General features: G+C 38.4%; 1 protein-coding gene across 2 annotated transcripts in view; it reads left to right on the top strand.

The window, feature by feature from the left end:
* Positions 1–798: 798 nt before the first annotated feature.
* The window catches only part of LOC105830972 (heparan sulfate glucosamine 3-O-sulfotransferase 5), a 42,696-nt gene continuing 24,799 nt past the window's right edge, over positions 799–18,695 (top strand). Inside the window, exons 1-2 of one of the 2 annotated variants that reach the window (XM_012670748.3) lie at positions 800–1,347; positions 17,225–17,317. The gene's annotated coding sequence lies outside the window, so the exon portion shown is untranslated. Of the gene's footprint in view, positions 1,348–17,224; positions 17,318–18,695 lie in introns of both variants that reach the window. The other variant, XM_036293542.1, reaches the window with a different exon arrangement.

Here is an 18,695-nt window from a genome sequence, read left to right as displayed (position 1 = left end):
TCGAAAGTTGGTCTTCCAATATTAATACATAAATTCGAGATTTGCACAATGGAAATGTGTAGCATTAAACACTGAGCTATAACGTTTTTTTTACTATCATAAAGGCTATATATATATATACATCAAAAAAAAATTTTTTTTAAGAATAAGTTTTTTACTTGTAAAATATTTTTGGAAAATTACCAAAAAGAATTTTAAAAAGAAAACAATGCCATCCCCAAAAAATCAATATTAATAATTAGTTACATTAACAAATATATTAACAGCAAAACTAATGCCTTGATCCATTACAATTGGGTGCAATATAATATTGAAACGTAATATTTCAACAACTAAAGCACGTTCATTTATTAACGAAGATATAGTATTAGGGCCATTGCACCAAACTCTGATTAACTTAATCGTTCATTAGTCCATTGGAATTGACCAATCGTCTTTGTCGTTAAGCAAAATTAACAAATGCAATTGGTCAATTCCAATGGACTAATTAACGATTAAGTTAATCAGAGTTTGATGCACGTGGCCCTTATCTTATTAGGATAAAGTAGTTCTTGAAAAGCGATATTTCGATTACCGCGACGTGAATGTAACGGCGGAACGTGAGGAATATCGAATTACCTTTGAACGTTCCGCGCGTTCGGAGTGGGGGAAGATAGTACAATCGCGCGAGCGCGGGGAGCGTGGGTGTCGCGCGCGGGCAGGTGTCGCGTCTCTCTTCGCGGGGTGCGACGTGCGACGAGTAATTGGTGTTGAAGGGCGAGAGGAGGACGGCGATGGTGGGGACTTGGGGAGTGCGCGCGTAGTGTTGCGCCGGGCGTACGACTCGTACGAGCCTGCTGCCAGTCGTTCGGCGGAGCTCGGGGAGGTTAGGTCGGGTAACGCATCCCGGATGCGAATGCTCGGTGGTACGGCAGAGTACCGCGACGGTCGACAGACGACGGCAGCGGATACGCGACGCGGAGTCGCGCGATTACGGCGGTGCCGCCGAGCACCGGTCTCGCTCCCTTTCTCGCGCGCTCGCTGGCGAGCGTTCGTCCTCGTCCTCGTCGTCGGCGACACTCCGAGACGCTCTTGTCCCGGTAACGGGGGCGAGCCCCTCGCTACGCCCGCTCGTCGCAGCTCGTTGACTCTCATCCCTTCGGCGTCCTCTCGTCGTCGTCGTCGTCGTCGTCGTCGTCGTTGTTGTCGTTGCGTCGGCTGGACAACGGACGCGCGACTGACCACATCGTCGGCCGTCCGTGCACCCTGTTCGTCGCACCTGTCAATACGTAGCATCAAAGGGAGCGAGGACAAACCAGCACCGTGTGTTCCCGGCCTAGTGACCTGACCTTGGATCGGTTCGACCAGGTATGTCTGTCATCGTTTACTTATGCCATTATGTTTATACGATACGTTTCTCCGAGAAGTCGCGGGTGTATCTTCCGGGAATGTATATTCGATTATGGCGGTGGCGATACATGGACGCGGGAGGGGGAGGTTAAGATCAGTTGTGTGGTAGTATGGCAGGTAGCACGCACTCTGCTAATTCGGGGTGCTTAACGCGCGTACGTGTTGCGGATAAGAGGATTTGGAGCTTGCGTTAGTGATAGGCTTAAGTTGCCTCGGGTGCTCGATACTCTATACGTCTTCACGAGGAGAGATCCCGAATGCATGGGAGATTCATGCTACACTCGATAAATGAACTGTTTTACATCGATCTTAAAAGCGTTCCCGTATTGGCGAATTCCCGTGCAATTTCAAAACGACGAGGGGTTTGTGAGGGTTGATTCTTTTTAATCGCGAGAGATAGCCTCGATAGGGGAACAATTTTCTCGTCGATCCGAAAAGAGAACTTTTCGCGGCCGGAAAGTTTTTACCCCTTTCGGCTTTTAGCCCGCCGACGAGATGGTCCCACTGCGGTTCGCGTACAAAGGCACAATAAACGCGAGAATTCCACGCGGCGAACGAATATTCTTAACCATGTATACTATATGTTTGCAATTAAACTCTTCCCAGGGGCATTTATCCGTTATCACGCAAAGCCGCAAAACAAGCTATCCAGCTTATGTATAGCGAACTATCGCTTCGGCGCGCGGCGAGCGTGGTATCGCGATGTCTGGCCCGACGCGTCGTCGTCTACTCGTCGTTGCGAGCGTCCGTCTCTACCACTGACGATCGTTAATCTCTCTCGCTTCGTTAAAATATTTTTCACCGGGCGACGTTCCCCTTACCGTGGAAAACCGAGAAAATTGAGAAGAGCACTTCGCACGTATCGTGACTTTGTAATTACTCCAGCTCGAAATATATATATTAGTATACGTTTTTGCGTTGCCAAGAGCACGCGCGCTCTCTCTTCTAATTTTGCTGTGTTTAATTGATGCTCTGGGAAAAATTGTTTTCCCAAAACATCCGGCTTATTATCGCCCGTTTTACGGCCACGATTAAGTAATCAAATTATTTGGATTGCTCGTAACTCTAATTTTACATTTATTTTTTCAAATTAACCCTGTATTAACCTAAACATTGCAATTAGCCATTCTATCTATTTCAAAGATCTTTAAGTTATACTAGTCAAATTTCTCAATTAATTTCGTCGATATGCACAGTTACGCAAAGATGATTTTTACTTAAGTGAGGCTAATTAAGTGAGACTAATCAAAATAATAAGTTGTTTAACTACAAAAAAAAACCGGTCTAAATTTTTACCACAGCAGGATAACGAACATCCAAATAATTTGATTAATCGTGACCGCAAAGTGGGTTATAACTGTATTTTGGAAAAACAATTTTTCCCAGAGTGTACGGTACGCCGCACAAAGATGGTTTCGCGAGAGATGGAATTTTGAGATACGTCCGCACTCCGAGAAATTAATCAAGTTAACGAGAGCCTGCTCCTTCGTTTCCGAAATTGGTTAAAACGAATTAAATGCCGAAAGATGCAGAGATTACGTACGAATATCGCGTGCGCGCTCCGACAGGATTCATTCAATTTGTCCCGCGGGCCTTTCTATTTCGCGACAAGTTGCGAAGTGCAGCCGCCGGCTGGAGGCCGATGGCAACTGTCCAAATGCGAAGCAGAATAAGCGTACGTAATCTTAAAACATTGGTTTTAATTATCCCGTTTGATCCGCCAAATCTAGAAGTCATTATTTGCTCCATGCAAACTGTTGCACGTGCGCTATGCGACAAATTCGCTTCCGATTGAGCTACGCGAAGCAAAAGTACTTTAAATGGACAGAGAGAGAGAGAAAGAGAGAGAGAGAGAGAGAGAGAGAGAGAGAGAGAGAGAGAGAGAGAGAGAGAGAGAGAGCGAAGTCAATTTAAGATGTATTATTTAAGTTATACACATCTTTATAAGGATTTTTTTTTCGTTCCTATAAATTTTTAGAAGGCGCAAGCGGCGTGGTTTTGCGAAATTAATTCGAATAACAATGACATTTTTGCAAAATCTACATTTTTATTTTTTCTTAACATTTTAATTTATATTAATTAAATTAACCGAAACTTGTGATTTATATTCGTGTTAAATGTGACGAGAAAAATTATTTGAGAAAGAATTATTTCTTAATTTAATCTTGTAACGTGACTGCTAATGATCGAATACAAAGAAATGATTCCGTTTTTTGTTACAAAGCAATTCGTGCTTGTAATTCTTGCATCATCTAACTTCTCTTGTAGTCTTAAAATAAACATGTAAAAGAATAAAAGTGCAGGATGAAAGAAGTGTTTTTTAATAACAATTTAGATTTTTATTAGTTTTTAATTTTATATGGAAAAAACACTTTTGCTGAAATGCATATAACAATTTTGCAGACTTGAAAATAATTAATTATAATAATTGTAGAATACTCGAGTGTAACGCTACAAAAACATTCTACTAATTGGGTCTTGGGCGTCCAACATAATTATTTTAAAGGTTTCATATAATTATTTTTAAATCTTTATTCATGCAGCCAAATTTTTATATACTTTAGCAAAACTATTAGCTAAAGTACTCTATGAAAAAATTACAGTTACTAGTGTTATGAGGTCTTATGCCGCAAAAAGCTATACTTGATATTTCAGCAACAGTGGATATAACCTAATCTATCACAGTCAAAGATTTTTTGAAGAATATTGAATTATAACTTTTTGTCATTTTCTCGCTCATCCAAAGAAATTATTTTTTACTTCTAAAATATTATTTCTTCACACAATTAGTTTTATTCGTGTGACGGGCATGTTATAGGAATTTTCTTTGTTTGCTGTTCTTTTTCCCGAATAAATTGTTTAGATCTTGGTTGAAACCCTTGTTTGCGATAATTACGGTCCAAAAATGCTAGGAAAGCAACGGCAATTACGTATATTCCTGCACTGAATAAAAATTATTGCAACACGATTGGAATTTAATCAATTTTTATTTTATTTAATTGGAGAATGTTTATTGTAAATTGGAATTAACAACAATACTCAACATATATTGCAATCACTTCGATCGCGTTTAATTTTAACAATCTTGTTACATACTCTTTAACAGAATTAAAAAGCTACTTGATAAAATAACTCAAATTGGGAAAAATAATGAAATGCAAATTTATATAATTTTTGCGAAAAATTTGTAAAATGATTTTCGAACAAGCTATTGTGAAACCTAAAAAGCTCTGCTTTTAAGTCTCCTTTGAAACTTTTTCTTCGATAGTACTTCTGTTTCAAGTGGTGCCATTTCCAAGTCAAACGTGCAAAATTGATGGAAAAGAAAATTTATTAAGTATTTTACTCCAACTTTCATTACCCACTATCCTCAACTCGATTATAAAGAGAAGAAAAGGGAATATATCGTTATTACTTTTTTAAAGTTAATATACAACTATTTGAATTCGATCAGATTGGCTTTATATATATGCATACAGGAAAACTATTTTATTAAAGTATCTAAAATTTAACTAGATACAGATCTGGAAATAATTTGGTTTGACTATAAAAATAATTATGATTAATACCATTCAATTAATTAGGAATCTCTAGTTTGCATTATTATTACGCTTGAATATTATATATATAGATATTTTAAATGGTTCGATAAAATTATTTTCACACCTGCATTTACAGCTAAATTTTTAGATACTTCAACAAAACCGTTCTTTTCGTACATAAAGATTATCAGGACATATACACATAGATCATATCTATCAAACGTTTATATTGCTCCCTTTTTGACGAGAAAAAAGATAACTTTTATCTTTCGTGTATATTTTATGCGAAAAGATTATCAGAGAGAATCAGAGAGAATGTGCATTATGTTTCGTAAAGAAATCTTTACACCCCAGTGCATTGGATTTGATTCATGAATAATGAACAATTTCTGTGCAATCTTGGCGTCCATTCTGAATCGATAGTTTGCAAACTGTAGTACGAAAAGTTAGAACTATAGTTATGCTATAGTTATCCTAATTTTCACTGAATATGCTCGAGCATTTGAATAAAAATTAAATATATATATCAGTGAGACATTAATACAACGTTAAACATAGTTATCTAACGATTTAAACAGTTAAAACGTTTTACCAGTAAATCTTTGTCGGGATAAGTATAGGATCGCTAATTGTTGAACTTTTATTTGCTTCTCGCGCGAAAAAAAAAATAAAAAATAATTTAAGATCGCGGATATATTATGCGTTTAACCGTTTATGTGGAGATTATTCTTCCCGTTGTCTTTGTGACCGCCTCTCGCGTGCAAAAGCATTAATTAACGGTTGGCATTTTACTAGATACGAGTCCATGTCGAGTTTCCACTGTTATTACAGTATCGTCTCGCAAATCATGTAAACTAGTTTATTGTTCCGTTGCGAGCTTCGTATCGCGAAAATTGCACAGCTGCCATGTTGCGCCGTCCGGAAAATTAATCACGCACGCCGGCGAATATGTTTTTTTTTTTATATTTATTATTTGGGAAACAATGTAACTAGCGTCACTACTGTTGCAGTTCGTTGACAGATATTGATAAAAATATGCGCGGCTTCCGCAATCAAATTACAAATTAATCCCGACAAACAGAACAGCTGAAATTACATTCACATTTCTATTAAAATTCTATCCATTATTTGTTATTTCATTATCTTATTATTATATACATATTATTTCAATAAATTTGCATTACAGGTGGGCGTTGTTATTTTACGAGCACATTGTTAAACTGAGCTACACGGTCTTCGGTTTACACGGTCTTCATATGGAAATTACTACATCTATAAAATATTCGTTTATCTTATCAAGTCTCATAAGACTTGCTGCTTGTGAAAATGATTAACTCTATCACGCGAGAATAAAAAAGAACATCTATAACCCAGCATTTATAATCGTATTTTTGCTGGAGAATTGAGCTAAAATTTTCAAGAATATCACGTTGACAAATATATTTATTATAATATAATTTTGCAAATAGATCTTGATAAACAATTTGATATTTGTATTATTATTAAGTTATACTTGCAAACATGATTTTAGCAAGATAATCAAATTTGTTTTGAAATATTGCTTAAATTTAATTGATTCTTGAGAAAAAATTGTAAGAGTATATCGAGTTTTTTAATTGGAAATAATTTGAGAAAAAAACAGTCGCTGAAAAAGTTGATAAAGAACAAATTTTGAAGCATTAAAAATTCAAAGATTTTAAAACACTTTCTTTTTATTATGATATTTCTATATAAAAGATTATGTACAAAGACAATGTTAGATAATTGTCTTATAATTTTTGTCGATCTATTGCATCTAACAGCAATCGCTTATCTAAAATTGCTTTGCTTTTGATTATTTTTTTAAATTCAATATGAATGTATCAGCAAAATATAGAGTTTCACAGCGAGTTTAATATTTATCTTATTACTAAATTTAATTTCTTTAATAATTAAATTTTTTTAAATGTATTTATATTCTCACTTTTTAAATAAAACAGTTATAATAAATGAAATATGTGATCTAAATTATCATAAAAGAATATAATTTGTATATTTTTATATAAAAAGATATATTTTATACATTTTATAATATACGGCATTGAAAAAAGAGAAATAATTTGTACATTTGATAATACATCACATTTAAAATTTACCACTAGTAATACATTTATGTACATATTTCTCACTCAGATTAAAACAAAAAATTAAAAATTTCATCAATTAGAATCCCAGTAGCAATATTTCCATTTCAAACGCTCTTTCTATTGTATAAAATTATTTTACGCAACATTAATAAATCTGCAAAAACAAAGCACGAAATATATACTACAATTCACTTTGACACTGAAATTAATTCAAAATAGAAGGAACGAAATATCCATCATGTACAATTATTTTGTAGAAATAACGTTAAATTAAATATTTTGTAGTAACGAGACTGTACGGACTTGGTATTGTTTTGGTACTGACTTCGTACGCAAAGCCGCTGCAGGCTGTATTGTCATTCAGTGTCAAGACTCCGGAACCGGCAGGTAACGGCGCTCCCTGTTTCGTACCAGCCCTTTGAAACAAAAAGCCAAGTATATCGATTATGTACTGACAATTAATTCGAGATGAAACAAAGTTCCGCGTGTCTATTTACATTTACGTCATAATATTCAACGTAAAACATTTCTTTAATTTCATATAATGCGCTTTATGCTTATGCAAGATCTCGTTTGTCATTCGTGCAACGAAAGTCGACTGCAGGCAATACTTAAGCTGCTTTGTGTGCCGTTGTATTATTTGAAACGTGATTATAACAAGTATTAAAAGTACAAAACCCCGTTGCATCTCGCGCAACTTTATTACAAATATTATTAGCTTGCATTAAGGACGCATAAACGTATCGAAGCGACAATTTTCCGTGCGATTTATTCATTTGAGACAGAAACCAAGATGAATAAAAGAATATATAACGTAAAAAAATAAAAGAACTATATTTTTTTTCCTGTAGTAAGTGAGATAATAAATTCTCTATTAACAAATAGAGAATTATAAATTAATGTTTAGCATTGTATACGGACGATAATTAGGTCTCTTTAGTGGTTGACTTGATTTCGATTATATTCCATATCACACTTTGAACTTTCGGTTTAAAGGTAATTTGCCTGTCACATCGATATTGACAAATAATATATACGAATCGGCAGTTCGAGTTATTCGAATAACAAAAGACCACGAGTATTAATTATGGCTAATAACTAATTGAAGATGCAGAAAGAACAGAAAATTTATTTTATTAATATTTAACGTTATAGAAACTTAGCAGACAGAAAATTTACTTTATGATATTTAACGTTAAATATTTCGAGGAGGCAAGACTAACGCGGTCTTGGTGTTTGTTTTTACATACAGCGTGCTGTGAGCATAGTTATATAGTATATTCGTGCAACTCAAGCCGACAGGTAGTGGAGTATAGCTACGTGTGTGATGGTATTACCGTCAAAACACTATTACCTTTTACGGTTTGTTAAACTATTAGACGAGATTGATTAACTTCCGTGATTAACGATTGTAAAATACTTGAGTTATTTATCGAAGCAAGTATAAGCGGATTTGATGAACGATTACGTTTACATTGACGAAACATTTAAAGTGCGAAGATATAATACATTCAAATTCATGCATCCTTAAAAATGTTATTATTGTTTATATGAATAAAACAATTTGTTGGACGAATCATAGTATTTTTTTTTTTGTTGGTCTTTCATTGCAGCATACAATGATAATAAAATGCGTGTCGCGTGTGCTTAACGTCGGAAGTGTCGTGCAAAACACTGTGCGATTACCCTACTTTGGTAATTAGGACGCGTTCTTAATTAGTATTTTCACAAATATTGTGTGAGTGCAACTAACGAATCTAAGAGAAGGAGGAGGAGAGCGGACAACTGCGATCGTGGGATGAGTCAATTACTTTTTATTTTAGAGGGAATTAAAAGATAAATAAAGAGATAACGAAAGATAAATATAACATCACATTTATTATCTTAGGATGGGCTAGTACGAATTAGTACAAATAACTATTTAATCTTGGAATTTGTACAACCATTAATTTATTATTGTTTTATACAAAATTAGCTTTTGTTTTCACTAGATTTTCAATATTTGAGAACACCATGAAGAAGTAATAATCAATGTTTTTTGTCAAAAAAAAAATTTTATTGTCAAATTTTTTTATTTTTACAAATTTTTTTGTTGTGATGGATTCAATTTTAAAATTTATTTCTCAGATAATTATAGTAGAAACAAGAAAAAAGATAAAAATTGCAAATGCATTTACGACCAATAAAATACTAACATTAAAAAAAAATAAAACCTATGAGAGTATGATTTAAAAAAAAATTTAATCAAAGTACGGTTATTGAATTCCCTGTAGGATTCAGGGCGAAATTTTATTCTGAATATTTCGATTCACCTGACTTTCGATTCATGTAATTATAAATATAGGTCATAGAGCAATTCAGTCTCTAAATTTATTTTATCGAAGATTACATAAGAAATAGGAACACGTATTCTTTATTCAATATTCTCTCTCTATTCGTTATCCAGTTCCTAAGAAGCGAGCTAAAATTGACTCATTCAGTCAACGATACTCGCTTAAATTTCGCTCTTGCGTGAGCTTCGTTATTGTCGCAATCTTATTGACATTGATAATTCTCACGACACCGTCCTTTCATTCCGTGATGAAAATGTCTGGAATCTGTAAAGAGCCGTCAGTCGCCGCGATCTCTAAATATTCTCTCTCTTTTTTTTTTTCTTCGATTACTTCGAGAGATTTCGATTACCTCGAGAGATTACCTATTAAATTTATACCGGGAAGAAGGTCAATGAATCGCTCAAGAACATGCGACAGGGTTTTCTTGAAACACAAAAAAGGAGGTTAATGCCTTTCTCAGCACTCGCGATGTGTCGCCTTATACTAAGGGCATAGACGTCATTTGTAAAACAGGTGGGCTAAAAGGTTTAAAGGTGCGGTCGCCAGGTATCAGGGAATATTTAAACTTCGGGCGAAGTTTTTTTTTTCGAAGATATCAGCTTCTCAAAGTTGCCGGTACGTGACGTGCGATCGCGACGATATAAAAGTAACTTCGTTCCGATCGAGTGCAGAGACCTTCCTGTGATCCTTAGTGCTCTTAAAAGCACGCGCATGTATGTGTAGCGTGTACCAAGTTTTATGGAAAGGCTTTTTCACCCTTTTCCTTTTTAGCGATTAAAATGTATTTCCTGTTGTGCGGATTACACTCGTTTAAACAATATTTGATAATCGTTACAAGAGAGGAGTGTAATTTTTTTTTCATCTTTATTTTAATACAAAATTATTAGATCGAATACTAATAATCAGACGCATTTGCCAAATACAACGGACAACTGTGGGGAATTGCGCATCAGTCATCTATTTCGTGACAGTCAGAATACATGGTGTGAAATTTGAACATGATCGATTAAACCACTCTGAAGTTCCGTGGAAACTTCGCAATTTGTGTCGCCATACTCTGTTCTTCCTCCGTAATTTATTGGTGACGGAATATTCTCGAATCGAATTTCTTAGATTACTATTACGAAATTCAGATCTCCATCATTCTCATCTAACAATCATTTATCATTGCCACGCAATCTCTTAATCATAAAAATCTAACGTTTCAAACACAATTTGGTTATCTAAGTTTCATTTATTTAATATTAAATTGCCTATAATACTATCGTGTAATTTTATTTGGAATTTTAACGGAACTGCATTGACTCCCTTCTCACGAATTCTTGAGAAAAATATTTTTCCAAAATTAAATTTAAAATGTTATCGATGAGAAAACTGAACTTTTGATCCTCGTTAAGCTTTGACTTGTAAGAGTGACTAGCCGTGCGGCAAAACACGATCTTTTCTGTTCATCGTACATGATGAGATTCCCTGGACGATGTCCGTCCGTCGAGGTGAACGACATCCGGTCGGAAACACGGTAAATCCTTCGATTTTCTAGCAAAGCCCTTCGCGCGATGCCGCGCCATTTTCACGTAGCTTTTCATGAATATCCGTTCGTTCTTTTTTTTTTGTACACAAGTCTACGTTTTGACGCGTCTCGTATCAGCTGTTTCCGTCGCAGAAAAACTTCCACTTAAATTTTGATCGCTCGAAATGTATTTTTCGTACGGAAAATACAGATTTTTATGTGACTTTACTTCGGAGAATTTACGCCAAGTTTTGTCGATTTGAATTCAATATTCAGTATGATGTATAATATTTATGTGACACGTCATAGTGTGTACGTGTGTGAGTGTGAATCATTGTTTATTGCACGCTCTCCAGCTGGAAGGAATTCTTTTTAAGAATTTAATACGTATCTTACCATAAATAATACGCTCGATATAAAAACCGATAAGCGGCGAATTAAGATTGATAAAACGTGGTTAAACCCGCAGCTCTGGCAATCACCGCGCCTTTAGAAGTTCATGTACGATCTACGTGATTCGGGGCTAAAGCGAAAATATTCCTAAGAAGTACTCTGACATAATAAAAATAGCGACTATTCGAACGCCCGGCTGAAAAATACTCGATCTGGAAGTTGGCTTCGGTATCTAGCCGAGATATTCAACGGCTTTTTACGAGCTTTGCGCGTGTAGCGTGTCCCATTTTCTACATAATAAAATACCGTCTCACGGAGCATTGTACGTTTCTTGCTTCGTTAACGGCAATTTCCGCACAGCGGCCGCAAGTCTCACGCGCGTCGCGAATCTCAAAGCGGCGCACGTCGCGCGCACACACCCGTGATTCTGGTACCGGAATCAATTTTTAACGCACGACGCTCTTTCTTTTCCCCCTTTCTCTGGATTTTTCTCTCGCGGAGAATGAGAAATATCTTCAACGTGTACTACGTGTAGAACGACGAATCGCGCGGTCTCTACGTCAGAATGAAGAGCCGGCGGCTTAGTCGGAGAAAGAATTTTCGTCACTCGCGCGCGATCGGGTTTACAAAGGGGTTTAGGGCGAGAGAGAAAGGGATTATGCGCGGGAAAGGGGTTTACTCTGTCACTTTGGTGTGTGCTTACGCTTCCACGCGATCTGATCGAGTCGAATCAGACTGCGTCGAATAACATGAGAGAGAGAGAGAGAGAGAGAGGGAGAAGCTTTGTGTCACGGGAGTGTCGCTATTATACGTCTATTAGCGGCGTGGCCTACAAGTGGCCGTAATTCGTCGATCAGATTTTACGCGGTAATCAGAGCGAAGCCGATAATTCATTCTTAAAGTCGACGTCGGATTGCGAGCGTTACATTACTTGTTACACAAAGGGCGTTTATTAAAATATTACACGCGCGCTCTACCTCTCGTGGGGAGAGAAGCGTGTCATGTGCAGTGTTTTATCAAAGTCGATCGGGAGAGATACTTTTTACGTTGAATACTCTCGTTGCTTCTTTACGGCTAGCGCTAGCTGATTACCGTTATCTCGTTAATTCGCGCTCCGTACTCTTTCATTATAATCATTATCTTCACCGCTCTGTGTTGCGCGCCGTGACTTTATTTCGCGAGCTTCGCGTGCCGCGGGCCGCGATACCACGCTGCTCAAGCATGATTTTTGTCAAGGAGCGAGTATCGGAGCATCGCATATCGTGCCGAATGGCCTAATTTCGCGTCGGCAAAGAAAACAATTTCTAGACGAGGTTTACACGCGGTACGCCTGAAAAATGCAAGTAACCGCCGTAATAGATTTCTGATAGGCGGACAAAAATAAGGTTCCTGGTGGAGGACAAAAAGACACGAAAAAAAGCGCCTTCCGGCAAAATGCTGCTGCTGCTGCTGCTGTTGCTGCATTTCCTGTTGCAATGAATTATTTATGCCGCGGCACAAATTTTATAGTTAACGCGCGCGCGGTGAGATACGTCGCGGCTTCTCCTTGCTTAAATTGCTCGAGGTACTCGACGAAACGCCCAGCGTGCAAACTTTCCGAATGTGCTGTTTACACACGGTGCATTCATTTTCCGTGCGCTACAACACCTGACCGTTTCCAGAATGCGCCGTGAAGCAACGGATTAAGATCGCAGTTTGTCTTTGGCATTTAATGCCGAACTTTCCAAGTTTGAAATTAGAAACGTGGAAGTTCCGCTGCGTAAATCGGATTGACAATGGAGCTCGCGCTTTGAATTCGTTCTTTTACGATAATTATTTCAAGATAATGCGCTCGCAACATAATAATTGCAGTATAATTAACGCGCATTTACATTTATAAATTACAAATAATTTGCTCAGTTAATTAATAATTTTACTAATTGTTGCTTGTATATTATTTGTATCGAAAGTATTATGTATTTTTCTTGTATGGATTTTAATACGTCTTTCCGTTCTCGTTCGCAAGTGCTTACATCAGTCTTTAATTTTGTCCCACTGATTTTCGTTGTATAATCCAATTAATTAATTAACAGAGCGGGACTAGGTATTAGGGAGGAACGGAGCGCATGCGTTTCGATGCGTCAAAGAAACAGAGTGCTCCTTGTTAAGCATTTGCCATTTCGTAGGCATCCTATAAGCGTATACAATTTGCAACGAGTTCTGGTGTGTAAAGAGGATGGAGATATGACGAATAATTCAGCGGCACTATACCGAGCAATTTGTCTTGCATTGTACGCCTTCCACGACACATCTTTCGCGCGTGACTTTATGCTCAATAGTCTTACTTACACGAGTACTTTAGCGGCATAACGTCCGCTGTCCAATTAGCGGCGATAAGTCGTTTTATACCTGCCGTGCCTCGCGTGCGTTTGCAAGCTTTATCTTATTCGTGTGTTCATATCAAAAGTCATATCGCGTCATTCTTTTCTCGCCAATCCGCGCGGGTAACGCGAGACGTCATTCGTGCTGCGTAAACCGTTGAGCGAAACTGATGCAAACATCAGTCTTTGTGTGTGGGACCCGCGTTCTGTACGCGGCGCAAAATGGATAATGCAGAATGCAGCGCGCGAGTGCTCTCGCATCCTCCTTACTTAATCCATTAAACGCGATACCGGCGCACAGCGAGGAGAATCGATAAGGGGAAGGAGGGATAAAGGAAACGCGAAAGAAAAGTGCTCGGGGGTACGCACGTGTCCGTGTGCGCGCGGACGGGCGGAGTCATTACCTCGTAAAGGGGAAAAAGCCCGGTTATACGGCGAAACATCAAGGTATGGGTGGGATTTGTGGGTAAAATATGACGTGATATCTCTCGACAGGGGGAAAACTGCCCCGCGGCGTCCTTAGTTGCCGCGCGGAGCCCTCTTGGAGAATCTCTCGTCGTGATAACGCGGAAGTTGCGCGAAGCGAGGAAGCGAGGAGCCGCTTCTATCTGGCGACCGTCGTCGCCGCTCTCCGTTCGCTCGCCTTCCTCCCTCGCTGTGTGTGTTGCATGGCTGTTCGACCCAATTCCACGTCTCCGTCGCGTTGCGCTCTACTCGCTACCCTCTTTTTCTCATTTTTCCCGAACGACCGAGCACGCTCGCTCGCTCGCTCGCTCGCTCGAGCTCGATACATCTGGCTTCGAGGACGGCTGCCACAAGTGGTGCTGAAAGAATAGGGCATCGATATACCTACCTTATGTAGAACATTTCTTTCCCGAAAACATCTGGGACTGAACAACGAGTGAGTGAGAGAGAGAAAGAGAGAGGGGGGGGGGGGGAAGAAATCCTCGATTTCCTCGCGTGCGCGGGCGTAGACACGCAAAAATCGCACGCGGTCGACCACAAAGAAGTGTAAGTGTGACTCAGCTGTTCCCGCGAGGGTCGCGTGTCACGATCAGATGTCTTATTACAGTGTCTACGCCGCTGGAAGCATGCAATAATTACACGATTATGCGCGCCGGTTGACGTGTTACTTTCGTTATTTACCAGTCAATTTCACGAAGGAAAGTTTTTAGCCGGTTATAAATAAACGTCGCGTACCTGGTATGTAAGAACGTTACACGCCAGCTGAGTTCACCTCGCCATTATTTTCACGCGACACGTGCCCTAACGTCATTCATCGGGATCGTAAATCGCGGACGGGGTTTATTTATATACGGGCACATTTAAAATATGTAAAAAATTTCTTTCATTTGCTAAAAATTTGCGGCGCGGACTTGTCAGCGCGTATACATATATTTTTCTTCTAGCATGGAAATATGTTTATAACAGCGTTATATTATATTCAGGAGCATCGCTTTTCATTCCGTGTTTACAAAGAAAAAGGTATTGCATATTTTCCGACGTTCTCCAGCCATACCGTAAAAAAAAGTGTGTGTATTGCGTGCGCGCACGCGCTACACGATACACGAGCTAGCTTCGATAAATATCCCAGAAACTAACGATGTTAGCATAGTTGCTTGTGTCATCGGACATAATAAAATCCGTGGGAAAAAATTTCAATTTTCGTCTCTTCTCTCTCTCTTCTTCTCGCTGTATCGTTGCCTATTGTTTGAATACGAATCATACGCTTGAAACTTGATATTCTTATCAACGAGGAGGTTTATTATCGGTTTCTGCGACCGCCCGTATTTTACGTACCACGCGATATAACAACTTTATCCGCGTACCGCAGTGACGAGGCAATTAATTTGTGCGACAACGATTGAAGCCATTAATTTTCAATTGGTCGGCCCGACATTAATTGCAGGTTTATTAATTAGCCACGAGAGCCAAGGATAAACCGGTAGGGCGTTATCCTTGAGTGAATTACGAGCCAGTTGCAGTATTTATGCTAATTTGCGATTCGATGTCGCGTATCGTTATCGGAAGTAACGTTAAGTAAACATTTGTATTTTAATGAATGTATCGTCAAAGACGATCGTCGGCGCGGATAGCTCTCTACGAGAAAATTAATACTATGAATTACAAAATCGTGAAGGTTTAAAAAATCGGTTGATTTGTAAAACACAGCAACGCCGTTTGCGTTGCGGCGCCAGAAACTCGTTTCGGGCAGACAAATTTTCCGTGGCTTTTCGCTAGACTTGCCGCCATTCCTTCATCTCGTCGACGCTAAGCTATCCCCGTTCCAATTTGCTCGGAAAATGTTTTTCCTCGCTCCGTGACTCGAAGCCGCGAACGGGGACGGGCGACTTGGAAATTGTAAGAACGTCTTCGCGCGCGCGTGAAGAAACGCTTGGACAAGACGAGACTTCTTCTAGTCTTTCCAACATATATATATATATATATATATATATATATATATATATATATATATATACGTTTCCTCGTGCTTAAACACTTCGGAAGGTTCCGTGAACCTTGAGAACGCAGAACGCGGAGGGATTCAAAGTTAAGAGTAAAGAATCTAATAGAAGAAAAATCAGGTCTCGTGTATTTCGATCCGGCGAGATACGAAATATCCTCTTCTTTCCCTCTAACTCGCGTTAAACTTATACCTCTACCGCGCTGTTCGGTATTATTTTACTGAAATATCGAGACGGAAAGTTTCCCTTAAACTTGTCTCTTATCGAAAATCGATTTACTTAATGAATTGGAGGAGGATTTTTCTGGCGAGATTCGTCCCGAACAGGCGGCAGGCAGGAAACGGACGGGTCTGTAGCGCGTTTCCATTCCGATTCCAATTAAAAACGTCACAACGTTACGAGTTTCTCCTGTGCTGACGCTGAAACGCAAGCAGAGAATGCGAACCTGTCCACCGCGTTCTCCATGCATTTACCGACAACTCGATTCCTTTCACGTTCCCGCAGATATCGACTTCGGCTCGAGCAATGACGACAAGAAGAATTGATGCTTATTTCGGTCGATGTGAAATACGTGAGGATCAAAATAAACAGTTAAATTATAGCAGCCGATGAAACGAACGATATGTATCTGTAATATCTCGTTTCATTATTGCTAAATTGTAACGTTTTGCCGTAGTAACTACGGGATTAATCAAACATTTATCCATATTCCTACAATAGTAATATTCCCGTAACCAATATTCCCGTAATGGCAAGACTTTCGATCATCGAATTTCACTTGTCTTCATCTCCGCTCCCGCATATGAAACCGGAATCCTAGAGCTACATGCAACGGACTATATCGCGGAAAATTGGAACTGTTGCCCACCTAACTCGATCTCGTCCCGAAAACTCAATGATCGACGAAATTGTGCGCACGCGGATTAAGTGCGCGTCATTATCGATTACAGTCATTGTAACACGTTGTTGTAAACAATAATTAATTTACGTCTGGACTTGTATGTACATTCGTACATCGAATCGTGCGTGTTTACTTAATATTAACTATTATGATTTGTGCCAGCAAGTTTAATAATGTTAATTTTCATTCTGTCTCTCATTTCCAGAGTCTCAACGTTACTTTCAATTCTCGTCATGCATGGATTTTAAACTTTCGTATCCAATACGAGACTCTGTGAAGCTAGGCGCGACGCAGAACGGTAAGTTTGCCAGATTTTCTAAGAACTCGCATTCTAATTGCTCAGTTAGATTAACACATTAATATTAAATGATGATTGCGAAATGGTGGTAAAAAGCGACTTGTTTAATTAGAGTTGGAACAAGGTATTGAAGGATCTCATTAACGATAATAAATATTCTCCGTTCGATAAATCGCTGTAATAAATGTAGTCCGAAAAATATTGCAATTACCCTGTTGCGCACTCAGATTCCGAATCCAGTCGGAAAAAAACAGAGACGAACGGTGGAGCAGGTGTCCGCACACGTACGTGGATCACTCTTGAAGAATAATTCAGAGAGCTTTCAACATGGAACACGAGTTACGATGCGAGAGTGCAATCGATTCGAATTTCCGAGCGGCGCGATTTTCTCGAGATTCTTCCATCTACACAACTTTTTCGTGATAATTATCAAATAGAAAAAATTCGTGTGAAGAGAGAAAGAGAGAGATAAAGAGAAGTGTAAACAGAAGATTTTTACATTAAATATAAGGTATTTGTACATCACATGTCGAGACCACCGCTCGAGGAAAGGAAGATCTCTCTCATTACTTATTTAAGGTGATTTTAATCGAGCTAGTAACGAGCTTCCGTAAATGGCGGAAATTGTGCTGTAATGATTACTCGTAGCTAAATTTTAATTAAATCTTCATGATTATTCGTGCGAACGGTTAGCTCTCTTGTCCAAACAATTGTATTCTCACAGAGAAACGCACAATGGAAAATTACGAGTTAGAAAATTCACGACAACGTGAAGCATGAAGGAATTTAAGCAAGAGCCATAAGAGAAATAAATTCGCTCGGGAATAGTACCTAGAGAATTCCGGGGCACTTCACCTACTGGATACATCAGCATTGTCGAGGATAAAAGAGACTCTGTGATACGCGATATCGAACACACTTCAGTCTATCTCCTTACCGGAAGCAGAGAACGTTAAGTACAATGGGGGAGGAAAGAACGTGCATGCCTGATCGAATTTTAGATTTCTGTACTTGTACTTGTTATCTAAAAAGGCGTTATCTAAAAATTTTTTAATAATTTATTTGCTACAGCTTACACGTCAAGAGAGAACTTGGTTTATGTTTTAATTTGATCTTAATTAATTTTATTGTAACTAATTTTACCTTAACCACACGTACTTATCTGTCTTTATAATTATAGCTAAAATCTTTATAATTATATGACACGCATGCATAACTTTTTTCTCATTATTTCTGTCCTAGATAATAGCCTTTTATATTCGTTCAATTACCCTCGCTTAGCCTTCTTTTAGATTAATAATATAAATACAGTAGAAATTAATAAATAGCGACCGACTCGTATGATTTTATTATGAAATTATTGTTGGAGCAAAACTCT

Source organism: Monomorium pharaonis, chromosome 11 (assembly GCF_013373865.1).
Source record: "Monomorium pharaonis isolate MP-MQ-018 chromosome 11, ASM1337386v2, whole genome shotgun sequence".
NCBI classification, from domain to species: Eukaryota; Metazoa; Arthropoda; class Insecta; order Hymenoptera; family Formicidae; genus Monomorium; species Monomorium pharaonis.
Note: the sequence above shows the minus strand (reverse complement) of the source record. Positions and strands in the feature narration are given on the sequence as shown.